This window comes from Fukomys damarensis, unplaced genomic scaffold (assembly GCF_012274545.1).
Source record: "Fukomys damarensis isolate Sample0158 unplaced genomic scaffold, DMR_v1.0_HiC HiC_scaffold_39, whole genome shotgun sequence".
NCBI classification, from domain to species: Eukaryota; Metazoa; Chordata; class Mammalia; order Rodentia; family Bathyergidae; genus Fukomys; species Fukomys damarensis.
The window spans coordinates 119552209-119567758 of NW_022900951.1; the positions used below are offsets into that span (position 1 = coordinate 119552209).

Below are 15550 nucleotides of genomic sequence, written 5' to 3' on the forward strand. Positions count from 1 at the left end.
GAGGAGGAGAGAAGAACGGGGAAGAAGCAGGTAGGAAAAAGAAAGAAAACAAAAGGAGTGAGGGTAGACGTTCAACCGAAACCTGTCCCTGAGCTTTCTGGGGCTGCAAAAGCCTCCTCGACCCAAGATGTGGGGAATGCACCATAAGGCTGGGGCGCCTAAGTGCTTGGCTTCTTCCTGAACACCACTGTGTCAGGGCCAGTACTCCTGTTACTGCCTGAGCACCTCAGGCGAAACAGTATTACTTTACTAGGCCAAGGTCCTCCTCCTCCTGAGGCGGGGCTGGAGTCGCCATGCGCCATGGGGGGAGAAGTGGGCGCCTCCATATTGTTCCAGTCTGTGGGAGGCCTCCGAGGTCCCGGTGCTAGGGTTCGCCTCAGTGCGGACCTGCACTGGGTTAGAGGGCGGCTCCTTATCACGGGGACACCTCAGCAAGGCTTTACAGTCAGGGCCAGGCCGCGGGCATGGCGGAGGCCGCGGGCATGGCGGAAGCCGCGGCCGCTTCCTAACAACAAAGCGGCTTCTTCCAGGCAAAGCCACTCCCCACCTCCCCGCAGGCAAGAAGGTGACGCCAGGCAGAGGAAGGGCCTCCCGGGTCAATATTCAGCCACCTAACCTGGAATCCAGACGGATCCTTGGAAATCACCTTGAGTCCTCAGGACGCTGCCAGACGCACGAGGTTCAGACCCCGAGCTGGGCTTCTCGGCGGAAGTGGAGCAGAAACTTCCGGTTTTCCTTGCTGGGGTCTCCAGGGATAATCACACAGGCGCGAGTCCTTAAAGGGATACACAGTTTTGGAGTTAATGCCCCGTAAGTCCTCATCTTGACAACAAATGTACCTCCTCTTACTACTATGCTCCCGGATCTCAGCCTCCAAACCAAGCCCAGGCTTCACTCAGTACCTGCAGAGGGAATCGGCCCAGGTTGCCGGAATTTCTCGTGCCTGAGACTCGCGTCCCACAGCAGGGGTGGAGCTCTGTTAAATTTATTTTGCAGACAGGCTCTCCCATTAGCACTCATTTAATTTTCACCTATTCACTTGTCATTCATACGTATTTTCAGACTTGTTGGCCTTTTGGTATATACACCGTGGAATACTATTCAGCCATAAAGAAGATGTTCATGATTGGAAAGGTTGAGGACAGAGTCGATAACAGGAGGCTGTATTTGGTAAGTGCTTGTTGTGTGCATGCACTGCAATGTCAGACTGAACCTCATTAATACATGTAGTTAATATACATTAATCTTTTTTTTTTTTTTTTGGTACCCGGGATCGAACTCAGGAACTTGCACTTACGAGGCAGGCGGCAGAACCACTGAGCTAAATCCCCTGCCCAATATATATTAATCAAAACTAAAGTAAAATAAACATTTCTTAAAAATGTTTCACAATATACTCTTCATCATAACCCTCACAATTAATAATGCCCATCATAATCTATGCTTCAGCGAGTACCTGCTGAGTGTCAGGTACTATCCTCATTTGGATTGCCACCGAAATAAGTCTGAGATATGAATCTAACTTAGAAGGTTATTCTTATAAGCAAGAGTACAACATGGCACAGGGACAATGAGAAAGCGAATGAAAAAAGGGTTTAGTTTGTATGACTTCATTCTACTAAGGTGGCACGGGAATTGAGAAAACACTAAATGGAGAGTGTATAGAAGGGGCGATTCCTAGATGGGGCATAAAGGGTAGGGTACAAGCAAAACAAGGCAATGATTGACTCAAGAAATATCAAGAAAGACAAGAATGGCATTTTAGACTGTGACAAAGATAACCTAAATTTCTTCAAAGGGATAATGGTTACATAATAATGGTACACTCATTTCATAATACCATGCGGTAATTAAAAGCAACTTTGTAGGGCAGCATTTTTCAAACATCTTGGTCTCAAGACTCTTGTATTGTTAAAAAATTTTATGGACCTCCAATGAGCTTTTAAGATTATATTAATTGCTATTTACCACATAAGAAAATCAACTAAAAATAAAAAATAGTTATTTATTAATTCTCTTTTAATATAAGATTACTAAACCCATGACATGCGAACTTAAATAATTCTTTATGAATCAATATATTTTCAACGTGAAATACAATTAAGAAAGAAGATGTTATGGGCTGGGGATTTAGCTCAGTGGTGCTGCTGCCTGTCTCGCAAGCGCAAGGTCCTGAGTTTGATCCCTGGTACCAAAAGAAAGAAAATGTCATTGATTTACATTTTTTTCAAACATCTTTAATACTTAATAGAATAGACTTATATTTTTATATCTGCTTTTGCATTTCATCTGTAATAACATGCTCTTTTGGCTGACACATATGAAGAAAATTTAGCCTCTTACAAATATCTCATTGGAAGAAAGGAGAGGGTATTGTAATTACTTTTTCAAATAATTTTGGGTACTATTTAATACAATAACAAACTTTAACAAGCAGAGACATCTTAAAGGTAATTCTAATCTGAAAATTAGAACACGTTGTAAGAGCCATAGATTGTTTCCTGTTGTGCACATTCATAGCAAAATACACCGCTTCACTACTGTTAATTAATATCACCTATTCATGAGAAACGGCCACAAGTATTGGTAACCTCTAAAACTTATTGTGGTGAACGTGAATTTTCAAAATGCCTAAGTTTTGCTTGAAATGTCAAATTTTATTGTTTGCAGTAACAACTATCATCACAATTTTCTCAAAATACCAAGTTCATTTCATGTACTTTTTAAAGGAAATTCCAACAAAATAATCACTATGTTTAACCATAATTTTCTCTCCATTGTTCAGTCAGACAAAAAAACAGTGCTGCAAGGAGTATAGTGTGAAGTGCAGTTTGTAATTCAAAGAGTCATCCAAATGCTTTTTCTGAAGATAACAATATTACTTCAGTATGTATTCGCCATACTTCCCTTTTTGTTACAAGCATATTTAAAAGACATGAGTTCAGGGATATCGAGTTAACTAAATAAATAATGTTTACTTCGTAAAGTAAATTTTTTTTTTTTTTTTTTTGGTACTTGGGATTGAACTCAGGTCCTTGCACTTGCCAGTCACCAGAACCACTGAGCTAAATCCCCGGCCCTGTAAGTAAATTCTTAAGTGAAACAATATTTATTAATTCAGAGTGTAAGGCACGAAAGAAAAGAACTCCATCTTGCAGTTTGATATCACTTCCTTGATTTGTACTAAAACATCAGCAATTTTATTTAATATTGGTTTTCTACCATCAGCCAACACTAAGAGAGTAAAAAAATATGTTTTTGACCTTGGCAGATCCCCTGCAAGTTTCGCGGGGAAACTTACATGTGTATGGACTACAACGGCTATATGTATTTCCAAATTATCCCTCCAAAATGTGAGAAAATAGGGCCTTTGTTCTCTTATTTATAGTCCCATTGTTTCAAAGCTGATTTGGAGGTGTTTGTTGTTCTGTACTTCCTAACCTTTCCTTCTGCGTTAGTTTGGGTCTGCAGACACAGAGACAAGGTTGAATATGCAATGGATTTATTTAGCAAGAAAGTAAATGATGAGAACCTTCAAACTGTTTTCACATGTGATACCTATGGAGACAAAGAGGGTAAAAGAGAGGGTTGAGTAGAATGGGGCTTGGATTAGAGACCTCAAGACAGAGTCTTGCTGTGCAAGTCTCGTGTCCTGTCACAACAGACCTGCCTTAGCACCTCCACAACGTTCAGTCACAGGCTGGCCGAAGACTATGGGCAGCAAGATTTTGGCATGTGCACCCTGACAGATTCAGAAGGAAAATGGCTGGGGCCTTCTGTCCACCATGCTTACTGTGACAAAAAACTCCAAGTGACACATTTTCACAATCCCCATGTATGCCTTGCACCAAACCCATCCACTTTTCTGAGCAGGCTTTGGGATCATCATCAATTGTTACGGTTCTGTCTCCCTGAGAGTCAAGAACAAACAAGGATCTGTGAACAGACAGCAAACACTGCCACTGCATTTGATTTGGGGCCGTGACTGGTACTCGCCTTCTCCTTCCTTTCTTCACTATTCACGTTAGATTCCCCTTTCCTTTGCTAAAAAGATGCAAAGAATTTCTAGCTTCTAGGTGAGATGAAGTGATATGGATCAGAATATCAAAATATAGAGCTTTACTTGTTATGGCAATGATGTTAGGTGAGGTGTGTGTGTGTGTGTGTGTGTGTGTGTGTGTGTGTGCATGTGTGGTATCAACTACAATTCAATAAGAGCTTTGCAAAAAATTTCAACAGCTAATAATTAATATAGCTCATAGTTAATACTCTTCAAAAATATGTGAACAACATTAATTTAAACAAAGACCACTTGCTTTGAAAAATCTGACACTAAACTGGCTCAACATATCATAGTGAAGTTTCTCCATGTAGATAATGTAGGATCAAAGGCACTGGAATAGAACAGCTTAAAACTTTGGAGGTGGCTCCTACTCTCCAAGTATCAAATATTGCAAGATATTTCAAAGCACTTTGATAATATCAGACTGATACCTTCTACTAGGTAATTCCATAGGCATGGTATCTTATTAAGCCTTAACCTTTCCTTTATAAAGAAATATGAAAACTTACAGCTAAAGCCTCATTAATAACAGTTGTTAGCTGGCATTCGGTATATGCCTACTGGTTCCCGCTGTTTCTTGAGAAGTAAATATAATCCTGCAGCACCTAATTTTCCCATGAGCCTGTCATCAGGCCTCATCTACAGATCCCCAAGGATAGTTAGTTTTTAACCACTTCTTTGATTTTATTTTCAGTACCTTTATTTCATAAAAGAACCATTGCTTCCCATAAAAATTTTCTTCTTAAAGAGAACACCACCATTCTAACTCCTGGGGAAAAAGACAATTAAATCAGATTTCTAATAAGAGGCTGAAAATACCACCTCCTCCTCATCTTTTTTATACATCTAGAAATCAAGATGCAATAAGAAAAATGTGAAATTGTCCAAGTAATGCAGCAAGTTATTGGCAGAACTGGGATTAGATGGGGGCACCACCAAAATGCTTTCTGTAGACAAGGGAAAGATCCAATATTGGACACAATTTTTATCCAGAAAATTGAAAGCTAAAGGAAATGGGGAGCACTAACTGATGATGACAATGTTTGATAGAATTAGTGTGATTTCCCTCTAATTTGATTGGACTGCAACAAGGAAAATTTTAGAAATTCTATCTCTAGGCTTCGGTATGTTTAATGGCTTTGCCTCCCTCTGTATCGTCCCTGAAGATAGTTATGAAAGAAGTTTTATTTCTAATCTAATATGTACACATAAAAATGCTACCTGATATTGTATGTTATAAAAAAGATCATTGTTATGATAACAAAGTATATTTAGTGTAATTTAGTTGCCTACCCTCTGCACACATGCCAAGATAACTTTTTAAATGTGTTTTTACTGGTATATAAAAACATAAAAATGTATGTATTGTGTGATATTTCAATACATGCATGTATTTCATGATATGTAAATTGGGTCAAATATATTTATCTCTGCAAAAGTTTATCATTTCTTCAAGATGAAATCTTTCAAATTCCTTTCTTCTAAATTTTTTAAATGCACAGTATATTCCTGCAAGCTAGAGTCATCCTATTGTTCAATAAATAGCACCTCAGAACGTATTTCTCCTGTATAACTATACTTCAATAATTTTTTATTAATATTTTCCCATCCCTTCTTCACTGCAACTTTACCCACGCTCTAGTATTCACCATTTTACTCTTAACTTCCATGGGATCAAGTATTTTAGATTGCACTTGCACGTGGCATCTCGTGATACTTGTCTTTCTGTGCTTGGCTTATTTCACCTAGCATAAGGTCCTCTGTGTTCATCATCCGTGTTATTACAAATGATAGGATTTCATTATTTTTATGACTGAAAACTTTTCCATTCTATGTATATATTATGTACTATGTATTTTTATCCATTCATCAGTTAATGACAAGTTGTTTCCATTTCTTGGCTCTTGATATGCAAATGTTTGTTTTAAAAATGTTTCATGTACAAGCCCCCCCATTGTTGCAGTACAGTGTTTATTAGATCTACTCAGCTTACTATAATGTCTTATCTCACAATTATCCTTTATTTGTTTCTGTTAAAGTCCAGGAAGTAATATAGCACAGAACAGTGAGATACGGTGCACTGTGCATGGTAAAAGTGGAAGAAAGTCTGGAAAAGTTAATGAATTGAAATGATGTGGCAAGATTCTAAAGAAAGTCATGTGGCCCAGTTAGTCAGGAAAAGGGGGGGCACTAAGAGGATTAATAGTTCTGTGTGTGTGTGTGTGTGTGTATGTGTGTATGTGTTTATGTGTGTGTGTGCTGGTATATCTAGTCTGATTCCTCACAAATGGTTCTATGTCACCTTCTCACACTAGCTGACTCATGAACGCTGGGAGCAACTCAAGTTATTTTGTATTTCCACATTCGTCTAGGGCTTGAGCTAGGAGTAGTAGAAAGCGTGTTATACAGAGTTAGAAGTATTATATTGAAAAATGTTATTTGTACTGGATATATATTAATATTAACTATTTCAATTCTCTTCAGGATGTACCAATGCATCTTCTATATGTTAAACCATAGCTTGTACATGCCCTTAAATATGTTTAGAATGAAATATTATTCAGGGTAGGCCAGGTTATGCTGCAGTAACAGATAATCCTCAAATCTCTGTGACTTAAGAAGTTTATTACTAACTCAGGTGACAGATCTGTCACTGTTCATTAGGCAGGCTTTTCTATTGTAGCTACTTGTTCCCCCAGGTTGTCAGAATCGCCATCGTCTTGAAGTCTTGCTAGTCATTATGCCAGAGGGGAAAAGAGAGCTAAGATTTTACATTATTAATTGAATTATACAATAACGAACCTACATAGTCACTTCTATTCACACTCACCATACAGAACGAGATAAGCAGCTGACACAATCAAAAGTGGGTAGGAATTGCAATTCTACTATGTGACCAGAAAAAAAAAAAACAATTTATGTGACAACTAGAACTAATGTTTGTCACAATTGCACAAAAATTGTGTTTCTCTCCTGTTTATGACTCTCATGAAAATACAGAATAGATAATTTATTTTACATTCTTTGAGTGATATGTTCAGTTACAAGTATCACCTTTGCCTAACTTCTCACTCAAATTGTGAACATCCTATCCCCTGAATTATCCTGATTGACCCTCTGCTTGGCTTCTTTTACTGTATGCAATCTCACTATTTGGGGAGTATAACCTATATTTAGATATATCATTGATATTCAAAAATATTCATCCTTATTTTGCTGAAATTTGGTTTGTTGTAACTGTCCATCCGGGTTTAGCTCTCCTGCAAAATCAGAATATGTTAGTAACAGAAATGTAATACATATATATAAATACACGGATTTAATCCTGAAATGAACTGTATGCATTAGTCAGTATTATTATTATTATCTTCATTTAAAAGGTGGGTCATTATTGAGTAATTTCACATAATACTCTTTTAAATATATAAAAAGTCATGTTTGTTAATCATCTCCTCTTTCAACTGTTTTTCATGAAATGGTTTCTAGTTATTTCAGCATGCTGTTTGTCCTTTCTGAATGTAGTATACTGGTTATTTGTTAACATCCTTCTGATGTTGCTCTAACAAATAATCAAATTACTTTGCATATGTCTGGGATAACAATTGTTTACTAAGACTACATTTTTCTCAGTTTATATCTTATGTTAGTAATGGTGTAGACTAAGCAAAAGTAAATTGATTTGATTCTTTTGTTTTTGTTTTTGTTTTCCTTTTTCATTGGAACATCCAATTTAATCATTCATCCTAGTGTAAGTATCATTTGTTTCTATAATATCATCTCAATTTCAATTACAGTAAACTCATTATATTCAGTGAGAAATTAAACCCAAGATGGGCATTACCTAGTATAAATATATTTTATATATGCATTTACCAGGAGAAGAGATATATTATGTTAATTGTCTTTAATTTGAGAAAATGACATCTTCCAATTGAGAGCATAGTCTACTATCAAGTGAGATATTCTCAGTAATAATAAACACATATGCATATGCATTCTGTCCTAGTTCTCTTCTGTTAAAATAGAAGAGCTGTGCTTACCAAACAAACATGATCCTTCTGTCAGTATTTGAGCTGTAATCTGTCTTTCCCCGAGGGTCTTCCATCATCCAATCTACCCTTCACTCTTTATGTATTCATTGTTGTTGTTTTTTGGTTTTGAGGATTGAACTCCGGACCTTGCGCTTGTGAGGTAGGAGGTGAGACCACTAAGCTAAATCCCCGGCACAACTCTTTATGTATTTATTTACTTCCTCTCAACTCAACACATCCACATCCATACCAGCATAAAAGTCTGAGTTACCACGAACTGTTATGCAGATTTCGGTGATAATCTCCTGCCTGGCATATCCTCATGTACAATGGACTTTCTTGTCTGTAGTGAATTTCTCTGTGTAAAGAGCAAAGCTGTTGTTTTGTAATTCTACATCATGAAATATAATTTTCCTGTATAAAATCCTCCAATGATTTCCTATTATGTTTAAAATTCAAACTCTTTATTGTGACATAAAAATACATGACGTGTTTGTTTCTGTTTTTGATTCTTTTCCTGCTTTACTTCTCTGTTGCTGTTGTAGAAATTACCACAAACTAGGAGACATAAAACAAAACAAATGTGTTATTTTACAGGATTGGGTGTCCAAGTTCTAAAATAGGTTGGCAGGGTTCTTTTCCTTCTGGGTGCTCTAGGAGAGCACTCAATCTTTACCTTTTGCACCTTCCAAGGGCCACCTGCATTCCTAGGCTTCTGACCAAATACTCATCTGCCTTTTGTTTCCAGACACATCTCTATCTAGGACTCTCACGCATTTGCCATCGTCTTGTAAGAGCCACTGTGATTACACTGCATCCATCCAAATGATCCAAGGTAAACTCCACATGTCAAGATTCTTAATCATGCCTTCAAAGTTTCTTTTACAGTGTACGATCAACATATTCGTCAGTTCTGGGGAATACAACACAGATATCATGCTGTAGCCTTTATTTTACATACCATAATCTTCTACAGTGTGGTCCTTTTTTCCCTATGGTTCAGTGCCCCTAAATTGATGAAAGAAGATAATTAAAATGAAGTTTACAAAATAATTTTTGGGAGGGTTACAGAACCACTCTCTAGGCCATGGTTCCAGAAACAACAGATAAAATTATCTTCTGAGTTAATCTCATGAGAAAAGCACTACAGCTGTGGAGAATTACACTTGTCTTACTTCACTCTAGGGTCAAAAAATATTTGAAAGATATTATGAATGTCCAAATAAAAAAATGTATCCTAATACTCTTTGTTGTGTCTCTACCTTTTGAGTCAAAACTTCAAATGGTTGAATGTGATTGGTAGAGTCTTTGCATTCCTGCACCCTATTTGCAAGGAGAGCTGGAAAAAAATAGTTAATATGCCACTTCTTGAAGGAAGAAATGTAAAGACTTGTAAAGAAAGGGCTCCTCAAAACAAAGGAGAGTTCAAAACTTTGAATTACCCAATTGAATTGTGAATGTTTGCCTCATCTGAGTCCTCTTCCTGGATTAAGCTTCTTCTTCCCAAGTCAAAATCTTTGCACATGCAGCTAATTCTTCCTGGAGTATCCTTCTGCCTGTTCTCCAGGTGACTAATTCTCTTTCATGTGTCAGATCTCATATTAAACCTCCTCAGAGGCATCAATTTAGCTATTTATATAATGCTCCTCCAATGTCATCGTATCATTACCTTGTTTTATTTCCTTCGTGCAATAAAATGTGTTTATTAGTGCTTATTAGTTATATTGCTTAGCGGATTTTACTTTGCATATTTGTGGCTTTCATATTTGGACCTGCTGATAACATAACTTTGCTCATTCCCAATCCATTGCACACTGATTGATCCCTTTCCTTCTTTTTAATAATCTTCTTCCTCCTCCTCCTCCTCCTCCTTCTCTCTCTCTCTCTCTCTCTCTCTCTCTATCTCTCTCTCTCTCTCTCTCTCTCTGTCTCTCTCTCTCTCTGCTGTTTTGTTTTAAAAAAACATGCGGTATTTCACACTCCAAGAAGTCTGGCTTATTTTACATAACATGATGCTCTTCATTTCCATTCATTTTTATACTTCTGAAATTATTGCTATCCATTACTATTAGGCTTTAAATTATGTGAGAGAAGGGATCATATCAATTTGTTACATCACTGTATGCCTCTCCTAGGGTAACATCACACACATGATAGATTCTCAAAGATACTTGTTTAATTAAAAGTCAAATGAAGATTAGCAAAAGCACATGCTTTAAAACAAAACATACCTGAATGTGTACCCTTGCTCAACCAGTTCCAAATCATGTGACCTTAAGTGAGGTATGTAAGATCTTTGAACATCAAGTTTCTCATTTTGAACTGAGAGTGATACCTAACAGGAACAGCATATTGAAAGGGAAATGTGTTAAGTTAAAGTGCTGGAGTAATGCACTACAGGAGCTCTGAAAAGTCATCACTGATTCGGTAATATATACTGAAAAGAGAGAATGACTTATGATGCTTCAATTACTAGACTTTAGTATGATAACAGATGATATGCATTCAGTAAAAACTGTAACTTGAAGTTTGACCTGTGGTTGGGCAGGTGATCAGTGATATGGCAGTTGTGTGTACTGCTGGGCAGCAGCAATGAAGCTGTTCATCGGCTACGCAATTACAACCACAGTCACAAGCACAATCACACTCACAGATAACTCTATGGTATATCGCATTGCTAAACACGGATGCTCAGTATATTGCAGGTAGTAAATGCATTTTATATGTGATATTTTAAGTTATGATGGGTTGTATAGAGATGTAATCATATTAAGTCAGGGAGCATCTTTGTATGCAAGTGTATATATGTATATATAAAACTGATCTAAGCAAAATAATGTCTTCTTATGTTGAGTATAATAAGGGATGTATATGTATTATATATTTTATATATCTATATAGATATAAAATGGGCACCTATTTCCTTTTAATCATTGCTGCCCTGTGTTTTTCAGAAAATTTTAAAAGAGTAAGAAAATATGCACATGTCTCTAAGAAATTAAATTTACATCCAAATATAACTGATAATTTTTTAACTGACCAGATATATTAAATATAAAACAGTTGAAGGAGATGGTGAAGAGGCTGAAAACAAAAGTAGAATTAGAAATACCTGTTTGGGGGCAGGAGGGCTTGAAACGCCATACCACATGTAACCTTTATAAATGAGCTATCCACTGTTTGTTCTAACTTTCTCCAAGGAACTTAACGTAGTTATATCACAATGGTGTATGCAATGCTTTAATTATAGCTATGTTCACCAAAGCACTGATTATAAAATTTTTAAAAATTCCCAAACAACTTAAATGTTTAAGACATAAAGCACTTTTTTGAGATATAATTTTCACACCATTCACTTTACCCAAATTAAAATTTAATTATTTTTAGTGTACTCAAAGTAATGCAACCATTACCATAATCAATTTTATAATACTCTGTCACCTGAAGATATACTCTACCCATTAACTGTCATTCCTAATTCACACATTCTCCCCAATCTTTACCAATCACTAATTATTAATTTCTTTGTATCATTATGGATTTGCTTAGTCTGGAAATTCCATATAAATGAATAATATACTATGTGGACTTATGTCTGATTTCCTTTGCTTAGCATAATTATTACAAAGTTCACACATAATACAGAATTCCTTTCTTTTTGTCCCCTTTCTACCAATTAATAAATTTTCTGTTATATGAGTACACTACATTTTGTTGACTATTCATTAGCTGATGGACATTTGCATCATTTACTTTTTATGGGATACTGTAACTAATGCCACTTTAAAAGTTCTTGTATAGGCCGGACGTGGTGGAGCACTCCTGTAATCCCAGCACTCGGGAGGCTGAAGCAGAAGGATCTCTGTGAGTTCCAGACTAGCCTGGGCTACATAGTGAGTTCCAGGTCAGTCTCACCTACATAGTGAGACCCTGTCTCAAAAACCAAACAAAAAGAAAAAAAAAAGTTCTTGTACGGATTCTATTTAAACATGGTTTCAATTCTTGAAGTATATATGTAGCAGTGGAATTCTTGGGTCATACACTTATTCTGTATTGCATTTACTCAGAAACTGCTAACCTTTTTTTGCACAGTATCTTCACTGTATCACAACCCCATAAACAGTGTGATATGGCTTCTATTTTTCATATCTTCAGCAGTACTTGTTCTTTTCTTTTTGCTCACTGTCATTCTAGTAGATGTGAAGTGACACATCATCATGGCTTCTATTTTCATTTCCCTAACAACAAATTATTGTGCATGTTTTCATGTGATTTTTGTGCATCTGTATGTATTCTCTGGAGAAATGTTTATATAGACACTTTGACAGTTTCAGTGTAGGTTATTTATATTTTTATTATCAATTTGTAACAGAGAGCCATATATTGTAGATAATTATTCTTTAACAAATACATGATCTGCAAGCATTTTTTTCAACTGAATGTATGGTATTACAATTTTGGTTTGATAATCTTTGAAATAGATTTTAGAAAGATGTTTTCAAGAACTCTGATTTCTTGAATTATTCCTCTGTCAGTCTGGAGAGATATCTGTAAAATCTTTGCCTAACCCAAGATTATGAAAGATGGTTCCAAAGTTTTGTAATAAACGTTTCATATTTTCAACTTTTGAATGTAGTTCTTTCATCCTTTTTGAGTTGATTTTTATATGTGTGAATAATGTATCAAAATTCATTCTTTTACATTGGATATCCAGTTGTATTAGTGACATTTGTTGAAAAAACACTTTTTCCATTAATTTATTTTGGCACCCTTGCTGAAAAATCAGTTGGCTGTAAAATGTAAGTGTTAATATCTGGACACTCAATTTGATTCTATCTTGTCTATATGCCTGCAGCTATGCTAACACCAAAAGTTTTTGTCACAGTAGCTTTCTACGAGTTTCTAAAAGTGAAGAGTCAGTCTTCCTACTATGTTATTCTTTTTCAAGATTTTTTTTTTTTGTATTCTGGTCATCTTTAATTTTCATCTTAGTGTTAGGGTTTGCTTGCCAAATTCTGAAAAAAATAATAAATTAATATGTAAAAAAGAAAAAATGGAAACAAAGTCTTTGTAGATATGGAGCGGTGGAGGGGTTGAAGGGAGGGCAGGAGAATGGGGGAAAAAATAACCAAGATGGATTATGTGAAGTTGCAAGTTTCCAATGATGAATGTCATTATATTGTTGCTTCTATTGGTAAAATTATTTTTAAATATCTGATTCTTTCCAATGCCTCTTTAAAGATATTTATTTTCTTAATTTCTTCTTTTTGAATTGTTCACTGTATATTGAAATAAAACTCAATGTTGGACCATGGTCTTATAATTTTTTTTGCAACCTTTTTAAACGCACTTATTAATTCTAATAATGTGTCTTGTATACCTTAGAATTTTATATATAAAAATTATATCACCTATAAAGACAACTTATCTCTTTCTTTTAAGTCTAGGTACATGTTATTTTATTTCAATTTATTGCCTGATTTTCCTGGTAAAAGCTTCCAGGACAATGATGAATCTTAGAGGAATGTGTAGAAATTTTTGTCTTCTTCCTTGACTTAGAAGGACATCTTGTAGGTTTCATCATTTAGTACAATATTAACTCTGAGTTCAATGATAAAAGCATTACACTAATTATGAATGTAAGGAAACATTCCCAAACTGATACCTTTTCAATATCTAATGGATTGCCTTTTTATCTCTTATTAGTAATACAAATTACACTTACATATTTGCAAATAATGAACTATTCCCACAATTTTGTCATAAATACTCCATTCTCAACATATATCATTCTCAATTATTGCTGAGTTCATCTCTCAGTATCCTACATTGTATCCACACGTCTCTATTTTCATAATCATAAATAAGATCTCATTTTAGTTAAATGGTTTTATCCATGTTTCCTCAAATTTTTATTGTCATAACACAAGCTTCTAAGGATCTATTGGAGTTATTTTGATCTTTTAAGAAGAAATTTATTTATACATTTAGTGTTTTTCTTCCATGTTTTGGTCCTTTTGGATTTTGTGTCTTATTCTGAGTTAATTTGGGTAATTTATATTTTCCTAGAAATTTTTTAAGTTTTTCATTTACTTATACTTTTTATTACTTTGAATTTTGAGGAATCTGTTTCATCTTTCATTTTCTTTTTCTTTCTTTTTGTCATTGGATTTTCTATATTAAGTGTATGTATATTTATGATATATAAAACATGAGTTTACATTTCACAATTTATGTCATGATTAAGAGTATTTCTGATCTTATGTAAGATTATTAATATTTCAGGGGATAGTATTCTGATATGTCTCTGTTAATCATATCAATATAAAAGGAAGCTGTTTGTTCAGTATTTGAAGTCATAACCAAGGCACAGAGTGTCTGACAATAATGCAGTCTAACTTCAGGTATTCAAAAGCACATAATTAACATTTTTATTGTTCGATGTCCAATTCTAAAGACTAAACTGAGATTTGTTACGAACTCTATACTTTCCAACTTTGAAACTAACCAGCTGTTTTCTTTAAACATCCATGTTTCAAAAGCCTTTTTCGTATTTTGACTCGGGATGGATGCAATTCAACTTCTTAATTTTCTTACATGTAGATACAGTATACCTAATCAACAGAGAGTTTGTTCTAAACATGTAATGAGCATACTATGATATTATGGTTGTGCATATATGAAGAAAAGTTTAAAGAACTAACATTGTGTTAGTTCCTTAGATTTTCCAAGAAGTACAGAAGTTATACATAACTTAGAAATTAATTTAAATATGACCTATGTGAGAAATTGAAAGTGAAAATAAACTCTAAAAGGTATAATAGATAATGTGAAATAGGAAGAAAGGGGACAAACAGGAAGGGGAAATGGGAGGGGTAGGGGAAAGGAAAGAAGGAATGGGATCAATATGAGAAATTGAAAAATAATGGAAACAAAGTCTTTGTAGCTAGGGAGGGAGGGATTGAAGGGAAGACAGGGAAATAGGCTTAAAAAAAAAGAACCAAGACTGATTATGTAAAGGTACAAATTTCCAGCAATGAATGTCATTATTTTGTATACCATAAATGTACCAATAAAATGAATTAAAAAATTAATTTAAATTATATAAAATGAAAGTGACATTTTTTCAACTTCATAGAAACTTGAGAAGATAGATGTTGCCTTCTCAACTGAATCAATAAAATAGCTGTGGAACTTGCCACAGAACACAGTACTGTATCTGAAATTTTAGATTTCCTAAAGTCTCAAAAAGAAACTCAATGGGCCCGGGATTTAGCTCAGTGGTTCCAATGCCTGCCTTGCAAGCACAGGGACCCGAGTTCGATCCCTGATATGGGGGTAAAAAAGAATCTATAAGAAAGAAACATTAATAAATCTCAAAAACAAATTCACGTGACTTGACCTGTTTTGAAAGGATTTATACTCAGCATTTTAATGCTGGCAGCATAGCAAAGAG

The 15550-nt window shown here is 35.2% G+C and overlaps 1 protein-coding gene across 1 annotated transcript in view; it reads right to left on the minus strand.

Annotated features, from left to right (window-relative positions):
* The window catches only part of LOC104864938 (melanoma-associated antigen B1), a 3937-nt gene extending 3225 nt beyond the window's left edge, over nt 1-712 (minus strand). Inside the window, exon 1 of the mRNA XM_010628211.1 lies at nt 617-712. The gene's annotated coding sequence lies outside the window, so the exon portion shown is untranslated. The remainder of the gene's footprint in view (nt 1-616) is intronic.
* Between the last annotated feature and the right edge of the window lie 14838 nt (nt 713-15550).